The following is a 16,495-nucleotide window of genomic DNA, read 5'->3' as shown; positions in this document are numbered from 1 at the left end:
AAGAACTCCATTTGTCCTTTAAGCCTTTTATCTCTGGTTTTTCAAATAAAGCACAGAATGCCCCAATCGTGTTGGAATCTAATTCTCTTTCCATTGGTCTCAGGGAACCCACTAGAACAGTTACCTGATCTGTAGGTTTTCATCTGTCAAATATTTTTGTGCTCCTTCTCTGCTTCCTTGACATATACTTCACATATCTATGGGGGAGTAACTAAGGTTAAAGAACTGACCTGGTTCCAACATACCTGCCTAGAAGGATTACAGACAACCACCTACCCAGTGGAACTACTGACATATGGAATTACATGTGTTACTTGTTTCTTAATTAGGAGTCCTTTAGCCCTGAGAGGCAAAGGTACAGTGGGTAGAGTGCTTGCTGGATTTGGAGTCATGGACCGACCTTAGTTCAAATCCACCCTCAGACACTTACTAGCTGTGTGACCCTGAGAAAGTCCCTTACCTTAGTTTCCTCTACTGTAAAAAACTGTAAAAAAGCACCTCCCTCCAAAGTTGTATAAGGATCAAACAAGACAATATTTGTAAAGTGCTTTAGCACATTGCCTGGCACATAATTGGCACTTAAATGCCTGTTTCCTTCCTTGTTTTCTTTTTCTTTTTCTTTCTTTTTTTTTTTGTGAGGCAATTGGGGTTAAGTGACTTGCCCAGGATCACACAGCTAGTTAAGTGTTAAGTGTCTGAGGCTGGATTTGAACTCAGGTACTCCTGATTCCAGGGCCAGCACTCTATCCACTGCGCCACCTAGCTGCCCCCCTTCCTTGTTTTCTAACAGGAACAAGTCACAAAGAAACTCACTAAGTCCATTTGGGTCCAGCAATGGTGTTCCTAAGGGCTATAGGAAACTGGATACAGGCCCTGCATCACGAAGTGTGTTAATGGCACTGGGAAGTGACTAAGACAAGGAATCAGTAGAGAAGATGGCTTTGCTGGGGAGAAAAAAGACCTTTAAACATCTCTCTCATCCCCACCCCCATCCCATCACCCTGAACACATAGTATGACCTAGAAATATCTTATGTCCTAATATCCACAATATAGAGCTAGATCTTAGAAAGAAATGGAGGCATTGTAGTAGGTAGATGGCTATCAATACTTTCTCTCCTACTCTCTAGAAAAGTCTTCTATAGGAAGCAGAAAGATTCCTAGGCTCTGGGTAACTCTCAAATTTATGAGCATGATAATAATGCTTAGCCTTTGAAAGTCATTTTTTTTTTTCAAAGAGCTTTCCAGTTTCTCTCTCACTGCACCTTCATAGTGTGAAAGAGGGTAAACGGGACTTTTATTCTTGCCCATAGCATTCAAGGGGGCTAGAGAAAAGCTAGCATCTTTGCTCTTATTAGAAAACAAGCTGACTCAGGGAGATTAATGGCAGTAATGATGTGATACTGTACCAGCAGAGAGATTCCCCAAGGAAAACCAACTTCGATGTGAGGAACATGACTCAGTGGTAAAATACATCAGTCAGGTCTCCTTGCTCCCTGTGGCCTGGGAGCGTCAGCTGAGTTTGGGGTGTGAGGAGACGCTAGGGCAGAACCCCCTCAAGATTCTGTTATTGAGTTGATTCCCTAAGGGAAACAAGGAAGATGGTACGAAACCTGGTAAAACACACTTGCCACAGCTTGTTCCAGCAAAGAACGGCCACTGGGCATTTAAGCTTCAGGTTTAGACTCCAATGACTAGAACTGAGGATGAAGTGTGAAGGGCATGTCCCCCAGAAAAAAGCTAGAGTATAAGAGCAAAAGTAAGACAGAAGAGAGTAAAAGGGGGACTGGGACCTTATATGATTAGGCTTATTCACTGACTACAGCAGGGGATGTAGATCTTGACTTCCATCTCTGAACAATTCATACATTTATCTAGCAGAGTCTTCTAAATGACTCAGTCCCTAGTTGGAAGCCTGTATGTTTGGAGGGCCTTTATTCTCTATTCTTAGCAGTTGAGGAAACATATAGCAATAGAGGAAAAGTATATCAGGGTTTAGCACAAAGGAATATGTAAGGGGATCCTACATTATATATGCCTATCTTCGAGGCCTCCTAAAAACAAAGAGGGAATAGTCAGTGTTTGCTTCATCTTCCCCTAGACTGAAGTCAAAGAGAATGCTGGGGTGAGGAAAAGGTTCTTTTAAATATTGGCCTAATGAAAGAAGCTCAGAGCTAGCAGGCAGCAGAGCTGAGTGTGCATTTTAATTCTGTCAATGGCCTACTGAAATATATCTTGGGCTCCAAAAAGGAAGCTTCTCAGGTCCACCACTTCTTGCTTTACCACTTAAAAACACAGCCAAAGCACCTAAACATTACTTGATTTGTATCTTTAAAGATTTAAATCTTTAAAGAATTACAATTCCTTATGTTTAATGTGATTGTACATATATAACCTATATCAGATTGCTTGCTGTCTTGGGGAGGGGGAGGGAGAAAAATTTGGAACTAGAAATCTTATAAAAACAAATGTTGAAAACTATCTCTACAGATAACTAGAAAATAACAAAATACTTTTATGATAAAAAAATGACAATTCTTATTCACTTATTTCCTAAGTACAATTCTTTAGTCCAACTTTCTCAGAATGACACCAAGGAGATATTCTGCTCTTCCCCATAGGACATATGGAAACCTGAAGTATAAGTTTTACAAAAATGATCTGCAAATTTATATGAAAACAAAGTATCTACCTAAAACTCAGAACTAGGACAAATGGGTTACAGGCAGGTACATTTTCACTGAACATAAAGAAAAAATGGGTAGAGCTGTTCAAAAGTAAAATGGTATTGTATACCAAGGAGGTAGTTTGCCTCTATTACTGTAAATGTTCAAGTGGAAGCTGGATAACCTCTATAGAGTGACAATGCTTTGGGAAACATTTGGACAAGATGATTTCTAAGGTTTCTTCCAACTCTGAAATTCTATGATTCTATACTTAAGTATTATTCTGGAAACAGACCTTAACAAGGGACACTGAGGCTCCACAGTTAATTCTGCCCCTATTGTAGAGTCCTCTAGCAGGGCAAGGAAAGGAAATAGTAATATAAACCAATGTAGAAGGGCTTTGAATCACCATATCTTTACCATCTTAGACCAACCAACTATCAAAAAGATACCTTGAGAAGCCCTGGATTCAATAAAGGGACACAAGCCTGGCTCTTTCTATTCCTTCAATCCCAATTCTAATCTAATTCTAATATACGGGGAACTTTGAAGCAAGGAAAAGGATTTCCAAGAAGAAAACAAAACCAAGTGTTTTTGCTCCTTGTGCCTCAAGGTCTCCAAATAATGAAGATGAAAAAATGATTCCCATGCTAATGAAGGGAAGCAGTGAAGTGGAATAATACAAAAAATGAATAATCTGAAAGTCATTTTTGTGTAGTCTTAAATGCACATATTTTTCTACCCTAGAAAATTGTTTTCTCAATTACATTTTGTATAGGGGAAAAGTCGTACTTTCTAAAGATGTTTTCATTATGTGAGGGGGGTGTGGAGGGGAAGGTATTATCACTCTCTGGTGTCAGAGGAAGTGGCGGCCATTCAACAGTGTGTCCCAGATTATTCCACTATGGGGCATAATCAACTTCCAATAATCTATATACGTGTTTTGCCAAGAATTTAAAATGACACAATTTATAAGAGATGGAAATACACCTGCTGATAATTTAGATTTGACTATAAAAATCACTCAAACAAGAGTCACAGCACTGGTGGTAGAAGGCCCTTTATGGCAAGAACAAAGTAGCTATCTTGGCCCTTAGCTGCAGGGAACTTGAGGCAATGAAAAGGACTCCCAGGAAGAAAAAACCAAGTGTTTTTGCTTCCTTGTGCCCCAAGGTCTCTAAATAATGAAGATGCAAACATGATTTCCACATTGGGCAATCTGTCCTCCTAATGACACCAGAGCAGAGCCAAGAAAAATGACAGGGGGAAGTGAAGTTGGCAGAATGGGTTCTAGTGATCAGGGCAGGAAGGGCCAAAAATACCTTTCCATTTTCAAGGATTAGAAGGAGTTTTTGGAACTCTATGGGCTATAGATTCATCTGATAGGTCATTTAAAAGGCCAAAAAGGCTAGGAAGCCACCAATTTCCAGGGCTTGTCAGAACAGACAAGTTAAGAGGGGCTCAACTAGGTGGCAATGGAACGGACTTGGCTCACATACAGCTCTTACAGCCTGTATAACTACTCAAATACTATATTTTTCCTTCGTCCTATACTTTTTCTTTGCTCTTCCCAGTCTCAGGTCTGTTCTCTTGATTTATTTGCGTGTTCCTTTGACTCATTCATGCAACTGCCTCCATAAGACCCTTTGTGTTACTTGAATCAACCACTGAGTTTTTTTCCTTCCATACCTAATATTATCATCAAAGTATACATAAGTATACAAGACCCTATCCAGAGCATTTCATTTGCCATGGTCACTTCCCAACTGGGCTCACCCCTCTTAAACTCCACTAAACAAGTTCTTCCAGTTAGCCTGCCAATTTCTTCTCATCATGTGATCTCGTTACCTCCTTACAAAGGGTACTCCTGGGCTCAGTGAGCCTCAACCTTAATGCCAATCTTATTTTGGTTTTGCAGTCCCTTCTCAAGGTATGCTCTTAGAAGGAATAGTCCACTGTCTTATCCTTTTCTCCCTCATTCCTTGCAATAATCTCCTAGTTCTCTGATTTCAACAGACAGCTAGATATTCATGTGGGCCACAAGTAGTTAAGTTTACTGCCTACTATAATTATTCTTCTATAATCACAAACATTGACTTTTCATTAAAGGCACACTTCTATTTTTCTCTTCTCAGATTTTGTACTGTCACCACTTAAAACTTCCATGACCTAAACTTAGAGCTGTTTGCTTTCTATCATCTAGCAAGATACATCAAAACTATAAAGTATTAGTCCTACAGCAAGACAGGTGAGAAACAAACTCTCCCAACAAAAACAGGGAGTAACAAACAGGTAAACTGATCAAAGCCCAGTCATATCACTTTGCCTTTTGCTTAAAAGAGGCCAATCTTCACTGTTTACCTGGTACACCATCTGGAAGTCACTGAAAAGTCTATTCCTCAGTCAGTAAGGTGTTGTATCCTACACTTGTTACATTAAAATTTGTATTAGTAAACTGAGAACTAATCCTAGCACTGCACCTGACCCTTAGTATGTTACTATCTTCATTTTTCCAATTTATAAAATGTAGAAGGGGGAATGTAAAATTAAGCCACCTGGCAGGTAATACAGAAGAAAATTTGGTGCTATGAGGATTTCTGTACAATTTGGTAAATCCAGATACTTGCTAGACGGTCAGGTGGGATATAACAAGATGGGCAGGATTGGCAATAAAATATGCCAGAGCCTAATAGGGAGTAGGATGACAAAATAGAAGGTAGGATACAATGGGCATATTTCAAGGTCTCACATACAGGAGGCACTCAACAAGTATTGTTGAATAAATGTCTTAAGCTCATTTACCACATCATATTCTGGAAGACAATGGGACAGAGCTAACAGAACTGGGCTCAGTAATCCTAAAACCAGTTATTATAGAATCATAAAAATCTATAGAGCTAGGAGGGGCCCTAGAGATCATCTAGGCCAACACCCTATTTTTACAGATGAGAAAAATCCTAAGAGGTGAAAATACCCATATTCAAACAGCTAGCTAACCGGCAAAGTCAGACTAGAACTGGGGTTCTTGAGAGAGGATCTGTGAACTTTTAAAAAAATATTTTGATAACTATAATTCAATGTAATTGGTTTCCTTTGTAATCCTATGTGTTTTATTTTATGCATTTTAAGACATTATTCTGAGAAGGGGTCCTCTGCTATCAGAGGAGTACATGAACCAAAAAGGTTAAGAATCTCTGGACTAAAACTATGATCTCTAGATTCCAGATCCGCTATTTTTTCTTACCATACCATTCCACTGCTATATAGATATAGTTGGGGGGAGGGGTGGGGGAAAGAAGACATGTAGAATATTCATTAATCTGTCCTATCCTGATTTATCCCCAGTATTCCTAATAGGCCCTTTTCTTACCTAACTAGACTTGAATTCATCTTCCTCTAGGGCTCACTCATGCCTTATGGCCTTTTCTTCCTTTTAGCCTCAGCTACCCACCCCACCCTGAATTTATCTCTCATCTGTTCTCCTAGCCACAACAAAGGCAGCCTGACCTAGAAGCTATGCTCAGAGATACTTTCCTGGTAAGTAGTCTAGCGTTAGAAAGATCAAGGTGTATACTGAAATCGGGGCACAGAAGCTCTGGTCCTGGCAGTGCTAATGGGCTCTAGTCTGTGGTACAGTTAAGACTACAACCTGTACCCCTAACCCCTACCACCATGTCTCCTCCTCTCTGAGGCTTTGTTTGCTATTTAAGTTTTCTCAGTTCATTATCCTTATTCACAGACAATGTGCCCAAGCTTTGCGACAAAACCTCTGCTCCTCATTTTTTTTGCTGCCCCACACTTGACCGGTCTTTCTTTGGGTTGTCCAAAGGAATGGCACAGGTTCCAAGAGAAAGCTAAACTCCCTTAAGCAAGGAGGAAGTAAATAGAGAGAGTTAAGTAGAGCTACCAGTCTGCATTTGTTTTGAAATCAGCTGAGAAACCAGGAAAGACAACTTTGAAAGTAGAGAAAGTAAAAAGAATCTAATCTACCTATGGCAGAATAAGCATTCAAATATGTTCCCAAATAGACATAGGTATTAAAAAAACAAACAAAAAAAGGGGCAGCTAGGTGGCACAGTGGATAAAGACTGGCCTTGGATTCAGGAGGACCTGAGTTCAAATCCAGCCTCAGACACTTGACACTGGCTATGTGACCCTGGGCAAGTCACTTAACCCTCATTGCCCCATAAAACAAACAAACAAAACAAAATAGATATAGGTATTTTCTCAGGGCAGGCAAGATAGTGTCCTATACTCAACTGGTACTTGAGAACTGTTCAAAAAAATAATATTTCAAAGGAAGTCCATCCAATTTTACAAAATTTATATCTCTTTGGAAGGATGCCTCTGAACTAATCTGTCAAATTCTCAGGACCATGAAGACCTGGAAAGAACCCCTAGCGATTTACACAAGAAACGTTCCACTAGCCAAGGTACTATATGGTGATCCAAGTCTTGATACCTAGTCAGGTATAACTCTCCCAGGTAGATGAGCAATGAACCCATTTCTCTTACAGAGTTCCACCTGAAAAGGAAGCTCATTGTGAGGTTCCATCTGGCTGGACATTGTTCCCAAGAGCTAATCTCAAAGGTTGGGGCCCTGAAGTCACACCCAGGAACAGAGAGGTGGCACTGCCAGCATTAACACAAACTCTATACTTCTCAAAGAAGGCTTTGGGGTGGGCCCTCTTGAGGTACAAAGTTCAACCACTCTTACCATAAGAAGACAGTTAATTGGGCTTCTACACTTAACCAGATGTATTATATTTGCAAATATCCCTGAAACACTTAAGTTTTATGGATTTGTCCTCCTATTATAGTCTCTCATAAAAAGAATGGAGGGGATGATTTTGAAATTTTTAGAGGTCTCTCATATTATTTGTGGCTGTTCTTTAAAAATGTTAAAACAAATTGGTACTATTTAAAAATAGAAAGGTCTCCCAAGGAGATCAAAGAAAAAAAGAAAAGAAACACTATGTACAAAAATATTTATGGGGGCAGCTAGGTGGCGCAGTGGATAGAACACCGGCCCTGGAGTCAGGAGTACCTGAGTTCAAATGCAGCCTCAGACACTTGACACTTACAAACCCAAAGACACCGATTACAAAGGACTCAAAAATTGACTAAAATCGCTAGGAAACCTGAAAAGTTGTCTGGCAGAAATTACATATAGACCAACATCTCACACTCTATAACAAGAAAAGCTCTAAATGGATACATGAATTAGATATAAAAGGTGCCATCGCAAGTTAATTAGAGAAGCAGGGAAGAAATTAACTTTCAGATCTATAGCTATGGGAAGAGTTCATGAACAATCAATGGATAGAGAGGATCATAGAAGATAAAATAGACAATTCTGGTAATACAAAATTATAAAGTTTCTGCACAAGCAAAAACAAATGTAGATAAATTAGATGGAAAACTACTTACTAGGGGTGGGACTAGGGTGGCTCTATAGCTAGCTTTACTGAGAAAGGTCTAATATCCAAGAACTAATTCAAAAGCCGTTCCCCAATATGGTCAAAAGGCAGTTTTCAAAAAGGAAGAAATCCAAACCATAAAACTATCAATAATGCTCCAAAGCATTAATACTTAGAGAAATGCAAATTAAAGCAACCCTGGGGTTCTGTCTTACACCCATCAGTTTGGCAAAGATGGCACAAGAAAATGACAAATAGGGGCAGCTAGGTGGAGCAGTGGATAAAGCACTGGCCCTGGATTCAGGAGTACCTGAGTTCAAATCTGGCCTCAGACACTTGACACTTACTAGCTGTGTGACCTTGGGCAAGTCACTTAACCCCCATTGCCCCGCCAAAAAAAAGAAAAAAAAAAGAAAATGACTAATGTTTGTTTCAGGAAAATAGACAAATAGAATTGTGAATTGGTATAGTAATTCTAGAAAGCCCCAAAGTCACTGAACTGTGCATATTCTTCGACTAAGTAATATGACTGTTAAGCCAGTATCCCCAAAGATATCAAAGGAGGAGGAAAAGGAGCCATATCTACAAAAATATTTATAGCAGCTATTTTTGTTGTGACAAAGAACTGGAAATAGAGGAGATGCCCATCAATTGGGGAATGGCTGAACGAACTCTAGCATATGAATGTAATGCAATACTATTTTGCTATAAGAAATAACGAAGCGGACAATTTCAGAGAAACCTGGGAAAACTAATATGAATTAAAGGAGTATTAAATGTACAAAACTAAGAAAGCAACTTATACAATAACAACAACATAAAGAAAAACTCTGAAAAACTTTGGAACTCTGATCAATGCAATGATCAACTGTGATCCCATGGTTTTCTCTCTTATCAGAGAGGTGATGAACTTAAAATGCAAAGTAAGGCATACATTTTTGCATGTGGCCAGTGAGGGAATTTATTTTGCTAAAAAAATACATATTTGTTATGAAGGTTTAAAATTTTTTTATTGTTCAATTGGTGGCAGGAGGGGTGAGAGAGAAGGAGAAATAATAAATGCTTGTAAAAAATACAATTAGAAATAAATATGTTTAAATATTTGCTTTCAGAAATGCAATAAAAATAAATGGAAATGGACCTCAAAAATATTATTTATGGGGCAGCTAGGTGGAACAGTGGATAAAGCACTGGCCTTGGATTCAGGATGACCTGAGTTCAAATCTGACCTCAGACACTTGACACTTAACTAGCTGTGTGACCTTGGGCAAGTCACTTAACCTTCCTTGTCCCATCAAAAAAAAATTAAAAAAACAAAAGTAAACAAAAATATTATTTATGACTACCATTTATGGAAAGAGCATCAAAAGAATTAAAACAGAGGGTTGTGAAATCATAAAAACTAAACTTGGTCCTGGAGAAATGAAAATGCACCTTCCCCCACCTCAGCTCTTCTCTGCAGAGTGTGAAACATCACATATAATACCTGACTCTTGCCATATTTTGGTTAATTTTACTAAACTGTTTTTTCCCCTTTTTTATTCTTTGTTAAATGAAGGGAAATGGGGAGGGACATATTGGCTAATATAGTTAGTATGAAAACAAAATAAAAATATATTTTAAAATAAGTATTTAGGTTAAAGTATTAACATTTTTAAAACTCTTGAGAAAATCAATTTGCGCTGTGATTAAGGAACAAAGGAATGAAACCTCAGAAAGTGCTATTATTTACCTAACTATATTCCCTGGCCTATCAATAACTCATTTATAACCACAACTCTCAGGTATCCCTAATGTATGGTAGTTATTGTTGGTGGACCTTTGTTTTCACATCACAAGTAATGTCTTAACTTGCACGTGAATTGGATTTAAGTGGGGCAGAGTTGTGCAAAGCCATCATTCTCTCTTCCACAGTTACTGAAGTCCAGTGGCAAGACAAAAGTCAGGACAGGATGACTAGGGATGGCTCCAGATGCAAATGACCTTGGTGTCTCTGATGCCTGACCAAGCTCTAAGCACTCCACAGTGCCTGCTTCAGCCACCTACCTGCATGGCCATTAGAACAAATTGTTCTCATCTGCCTATTCTGCTGGGGAAAGTCTTCACATGCTTGGGGTAGACATTCCTCTAACTCATCAACAGGTTTTAATTATTCTATTGCCTATATTGTTTCATTCAGTCTTATCTTCTTAAATTGGCTTCTCTGTGTGTAGCCTTTGCTCTTCCTAGATCCTGACAGTGGCAGGACTGGGAATCAAATGATAACAGATTTAGAGTTAACAGGGTCAGCAAAAGAGACAGACAGGTAGGACAAAGACACTATCGCTTCATAATAATTCCATGTTAGCCCAAGGGAAGGCAGCTGAGTTAATTTTAAAGCCAGCTACTCATTTTTTATTTTTATTTATTTATTTGTTTATTTGGGGGTGAGGCAATTGGGGTTAAGTGACTTGCCTAGGGTCACACAGCTAGTAAGTGTAAAGTGTCTGAGGCTGGATTTGAACTCAGGTCCTCCTGAATCCAGGGCCAGTGCTCTATTCACTGCACCACCTAACTGCCCCTAGCTACTCATTTTTTATGTCCTTCTTCCCTAAGAATGGGCAGTGGACCTCAAGATATATGTCTTTTTCCCCTTTTCTCTAATGCCTCCTTTAAACCCAGTTCAAAACTCACCTTCTTCAGGTTAACTTCTCTGGATTTCCTAATTCCCAATCAATTCATTAACTGTTCATGGAACGTCCCATTTACTGAACCACATAGTGCCTGCAGAACACAATGCTATTTTACAAGATCTCATTTTATTTTCACAGTAAACCTGTGAGGTAAAATCAATCAATCAACAAACATTTATTAAATGACTATTATATACCAGGCACTGTGTCACAAGCACTGGAGATTCAAAGATAAAAATGAAATAATTCCTGATGTCTGGAATCTCACATTCTAATAGGGGAAACATACATATATAAGTAAACACAATATACATACAAAGTAATTGGGAGGCACTAGTTCCATGGGAAAGTGAGGGGGGAAGAAAGGTCTCAGGAAACAGCACTTGAGATGAGTTCTGAATTGACCTAGGGATTCTAAGAGGTAGAATAGTGTATGGTGGGCAAGCCTAGCCAAAAAGACAGGAAGAAGAACAATGTATATAAGGAACAACTAAGCCACTTTATTTGGAAGTTCAATTTGTGAGGGAAAGTAATGTGTGATGAGCCTGGAAGGTTAGGCTAGTGACAGATTGTAAAGGGCTTCAAATACCAAACAGGCATTTGTGTTTTAAATCTAGAGGCAACAGGGAACCAACTGGAGCTTTCTGAACAATGTAGTGGCATGGAATATCACTTTAACAAATGTGTGGAGAAGGAATTGGAACAAGGAATAAATGATACATCAATAACGATGACATCTGTGATCTCATCTACGTGACCATTCCATAAAAATGGTGCAATCTGCAACCCATCCACAATTTCTGATCTTGTATGACTCTTGTTTATATCATTTTCTTAAATACTCCCAAGGGAGATACCAAACAATATGATGGATAGCTTTCTTTAGATTTCTTTGACATTGGTGAAGACCAGTGCTCCACTGAATAGCCCTCATTGTCACTATCTGCTTCACCTTCTTTCTCAATCAACTGACATTTTATATCGATTCTCCTGTGCAATTTTTCATTGGCAGTATGTTGCAGGATATTCATATCTGCCATGAATACATTAGCCTCTGAGTAACTAGCAACTTTAATGATTTGGAAATTGGTGTTCCATGTTTTGCAGCCCACAACATTACCACAAAAATCCTCATGCTACAAATATGGGTCTTTGTTTCAAGAAGTTTGAGGGCCATCAAAAGTATGAAAGAGTTGAGTGTGCCTTTGACTTGAAGTGGATGGACACTCTCAAATGTGAGAACTTTTTTTAAAGCTTGCTGATCAAACCTACGATGGGTCAAAACACAGGAAAGTTGATTTGACAAATAGCTAATGGTCCTCCATTCATACACATGCATGTTTTAATTTTCTAACTTCTCAAGTTTATGTGTATATAGAGATATACATATATAAATATACTTTTAAATGTTAACTTTTCAGGTTTAAACATAAGTGCAGCATACAAATTTGTGAGGTTATTAGTCATTTATTACAATCACTTTTCCGGTGTTCTGACTCACTAGTGATAATTTAGTTAGCAAGCCAAAAGGCCACCTCAAGCCAAATGTATGTTCAACTATTCCAAATATCTCCTTGCCTATTTTTATGAACTATGAGTTCTTTGTTACTTCCTAACTGCTCAAACCCCTTTATTTTTCTTGCTAAGCACAGATGGTAAGAGATATGAAAAGATAAAGTTCTGATAATGGAGGAAGAATCTTCTTTGTTATCAAGCTGGCTCTGCTGAACAGCAGTTCTTGTTTGTTTTTGTCAGCAGACTGGGGAGGTGCCTCCCCCAGACTAAGTGGGTGAGGGAAGTACTTAGAGAGTTAGGGAGGGAAGCCAAATTCCTAGGTTGAGAAGCCACAGGTCAATGAGGATCAATGGCGGTGTTTCTGATTTGTACACTGTATCAAGGTACAAGGCAGCACTGCCCTTTGCCCCAGCCCTTATTTCTATTCTGCTAATAGAGCCTATCATCCTAAACTAAACATTATTTGGCATCGACAGCATTTTATATTAGCAAAGTGCTTTACAATCTATTATTAGCTATTAATTTCCCACTCCTCTCCTCCCACTCCCCACCCCCCATATCAACCCCAACCATCTCACAGATTAGGTACCTGGAGTTTAGAGAAACTAAAGCAATTGATTTCCTAAGTGTTCTGAATTTCAGGTCCAGGATTTATCCTATTGAACTAAACTAATAGAGCCTTTCAAAAGCCAAACAGGTGATAGGCAAAAAGTAGAGGAAGGGCAAATGAACTATATTATAGCTTCCCTGCTATTTAAATTACACAAGGATTTGAGCTAGACTTTATATAAATGTTATTTCTATTTCTGAAGATAAAATTAATTTGAGCTTCTTACAGTTAAAAAAATCATAAGTCCAAGAACATTTTTAAACAAATAATACCTTCAATGAGCATAATGTAATGGACTAATTCACAGCAGACCAGAAGAAGGAAAAACAACAAAAAAGGCATAGGTCCTACATTAAGTCAACAGGTCAGATGGTTAAGAGAAGAAAAGCAAACTAGAACTATCACTTCAAATACATCCCAGTTTCTCTTTATAATGATCTCCTTCCTTTGATCTCATAAAACTGCATTGTTCTTCTCTATCCACTTCTCTGATAGAATGTTTCCTTGTATCTTTTGCTCTTCTTTTTTCTTCTAAATGCAATTACCAAGAGATCTATCCTTCTCTTTTTGGGTCTGCCTGTCCCTTGGCCATCAACTACTATTCCATATGCATCAGCTGCCACTATTCTTCTAAACTCTGTCCCTGCATTTTCAATTGGATAGTTTTTCAGATTCAATGTGTCCAAGGAAACTTCAAAGTTGGATCATACATCTAGAACTGGAAGGGAATGACCATCTAGTCCAACCTCTTCATTTTATGATGAGGAAGCTGAGATCAACAGAGGTTAAATGACATGACCAGGGTCATACAAGTATTGTCAGAAGCAAGATTTAAACCTAGATCCTCTAACTCAAGTCACTGCTCTTTCTACCATACCATACTGCCTCCGAACCATTTGGAGTTCACAAGTTCTGAGACAGGCTAAGCTAAGAGGCAGCCATACTCTGGCCAACTTTCATCTAATAATGCATTTCCTTTTGGCCCAGTTGGCGAAAGTATAATAAGAAGCATATGACATCATCTACTATAGAGTGGCTTGGACCCAAAGTAGTCTCATGGTGCCATATAATGTGGCACCAAGTTTCTGAATCACTTACCACAGGTAGAAACACTCCTCCAACTTCAATAAAAATCACCCTATCTGTCACTGCTGTTGACATAGTGAGTATGTTTAGGCCTTGTCCATTTCCCTTTGCTCCTTTTTGATGTTTGTTACAGTGGGGGGAGGGGAGTGGCCGTGGCAGGGAGAAGTGTTTGTACAGATGTCTGTAATAGAGCACTTAACTTACAGGAGAACCAAGGCATCAGGACAGTGTCTACCTTTAGAAGTTTTACTTTGGAAAGTCATATAGAATCACAGATCTAGGACTGGAAGGTACCTAAGAGGTCATCTTCCCTACAGTACAGTTACTAAAGTTGCTTCTTTTCATGCATTCTATTCTGTCTCCTCCAACAGACTGTTCCCTCTGTCAACCCATCTCTCACTTATTTTCAACCTCTCTCTCTCTCTGATCTCTCTTTCTCAGTCTCCTTTGCTCAATCTACTTCCAGATCATTCCCTCTAACCCAGGACTTCTGTCCTGGCCCCTGCTCTGCTCCCTCTACACTACTTCACTCAGTGATCTCATCAGTTCCCATGGATTTAAGTACCAATTTCTAGGTTGAGGATTCTCAAATCTTCTTCTCCTGCCCCAATCTCTCTGCTCACTTCCAATATCGCATATCCAACTGCCATTGAAACATCTTGAACTGAATGTCCAAAACAGTATAACCAAAACAGAACTCATTATCTTTCCCCCTAAACCCTCCCCACTCTCCAATTGTCCCTATTACTATGGAGGTCAATATCAATACTACCTTCCCAGTCCCTCAGGCTCACAACTTAGGTGTCATCGTGGATCTCTCTCTCTCTCTCTGTCTCTCTCAGCACACCCCCCATATCGAAGGTGTTGCTAAGGCCTGTAGATTTCACTTTTCTAACAATCTTCTGAAAACACCCCCTTCTCTGCCACCACTTGAATGCAAGCCCTCATCACATCACATCTTGATTACTACAATGGCCTACTGGTGGGTCACCTTCCTCAAGTCTCTCCCTAATCCAATCTATCCTCCATTCAGCCACTAAAGTAATTTTCCTAAAACACAGGTCTGATTATGTCAAATAAACTCCAGTGGCTTCTTATTGCCTCCATAAGCAAATACAAAATGTTCTATTTGGCATTCAAAGCCCTTCCTAACCTAGCCCCCTCCTATGCTTCTTTTTTTTTTTTTTAGTGAGGCAATTGGGGTTAAGTGACTTACCCAGGGTCACACAGCTAGTAAGTGTTATGTGTCTAAGGCCGGATTTGAACTCAGGTACTCCTGACTCCAGGACCGGTGCTCTATCCACTGCACCACCTAGCCGCCCCCCCTCCTATGCTTCTTAATCTTCGTATTCTTTACTCCCCAACACATACTCTTTGATCCACTGACACTGATTTCCTGACTTCCCTATGCCTGGAATGCTCTCCCTCCTTCCCTCTAACTACTGACCTTCCTGGATTCCTTTAAGTCCCAATAAAGTCTTCTAGAGGAATCCCACCTTCTACAGGAAGTCTTACCTAACCCCTCTTAATTCCAGTGCTTTCCCTTTTAATTATTTCCTGTTTATCCTGTATATAGTTTGCTTTGTTTATCTGTTTGCATGCTGTCTCCTTCATTAAATTTTAAGTTCCTAAAGGGCAGGGACTGTCTTTTGCTTCTTTTTGCATGCCCAGTGCTTACAACAGTGGCTGGCAAATAGTAGGTACTTAATAAATGTTTAGTGAATTGAACTGAACTGTCATAAATATCACTCATCCTGTAGTGTCTGGTGGTGGGATATACAGAATCATCGGATATAGTATATAGCTATGCTAGATAGAGATACTTAAGATTATTCCCAGGGGCTGATCAGTGTGGGCCCCAAACAAGGCCAATTAGTAGTCATCATCTTCAGTGATAATAATTAGCATTTCTAGGTACTTTATAGGTATTATCTCATTTGATCCTCACAATCATGTGAGCTAGGCATTTTTGTTATTATCTTCGTTTTATAACTGAGGAAACTGTAAAATGACTTATCCAAGGGCTCACAGCTAATAGGATGTTTTTGAACTCAGGTTTTCCTGACTCCGGGCCCAGTACTCTATTCAATGCAACACCTAGCTGCCTACCTTTAGGCCTTGTCCACCAAGTTTCTACTGAATATCTATTATGTTTCTAAATTATGTTGTGGGAAATGTTAAAATAGTCACTGTCCTGAGAGAAATTACAGTTTTGTTGAAAAGACAAAACACAAGAGGAAGACACACAAAAAATATATAATCAAATAATAACTTGTGTGGTAGATGTTTCTGTATTATAGAAGTCCACAGAAAGCAGAGGGAGGTCAATTGGGTTTGACTACTTGACTAAGGTTTTGTGGAGGTGGAACAACTTGAGCTGGGCCTTGAATTCAATTCAAACAAAGACTTATTAAATGATACGTGAAAAGCACTGGGCAAGGCTCTAAGAATATGAACACAAAAGCTAAAAAGTCTCAGCTCTTGAGGGGTTTATAGTATACTGAGGTTTGACATTGATAAGGAGAAG

At 39.1% G+C, this 16,495-nt stretch overlaps 1 protein-coding gene across 1 annotated transcript in view; it reads right to left on the bottom strand.

The window, feature by feature from the left end:
• The window catches only part of RNF43 (ring finger protein 43), a 103,556-nt gene that overhangs the window by 14,761 nt on the left and 72,300 nt on the right, over positions 1 to 16,495 (bottom strand). The window lies entirely within an intron of this gene.

This window comes from Dromiciops gliroides, chromosome 4 (assembly GCF_019393635.1).
Source record: "Dromiciops gliroides isolate mDroGli1 chromosome 4, mDroGli1.pri, whole genome shotgun sequence".
NCBI lineage: Eukaryota > Metazoa > Chordata > Mammalia > Microbiotheria > Microbiotheriidae > Dromiciops > Dromiciops gliroides.
Note: the sequence above shows the minus strand (reverse complement) of the source record. Positions and strands in the feature narration are given on the sequence as shown.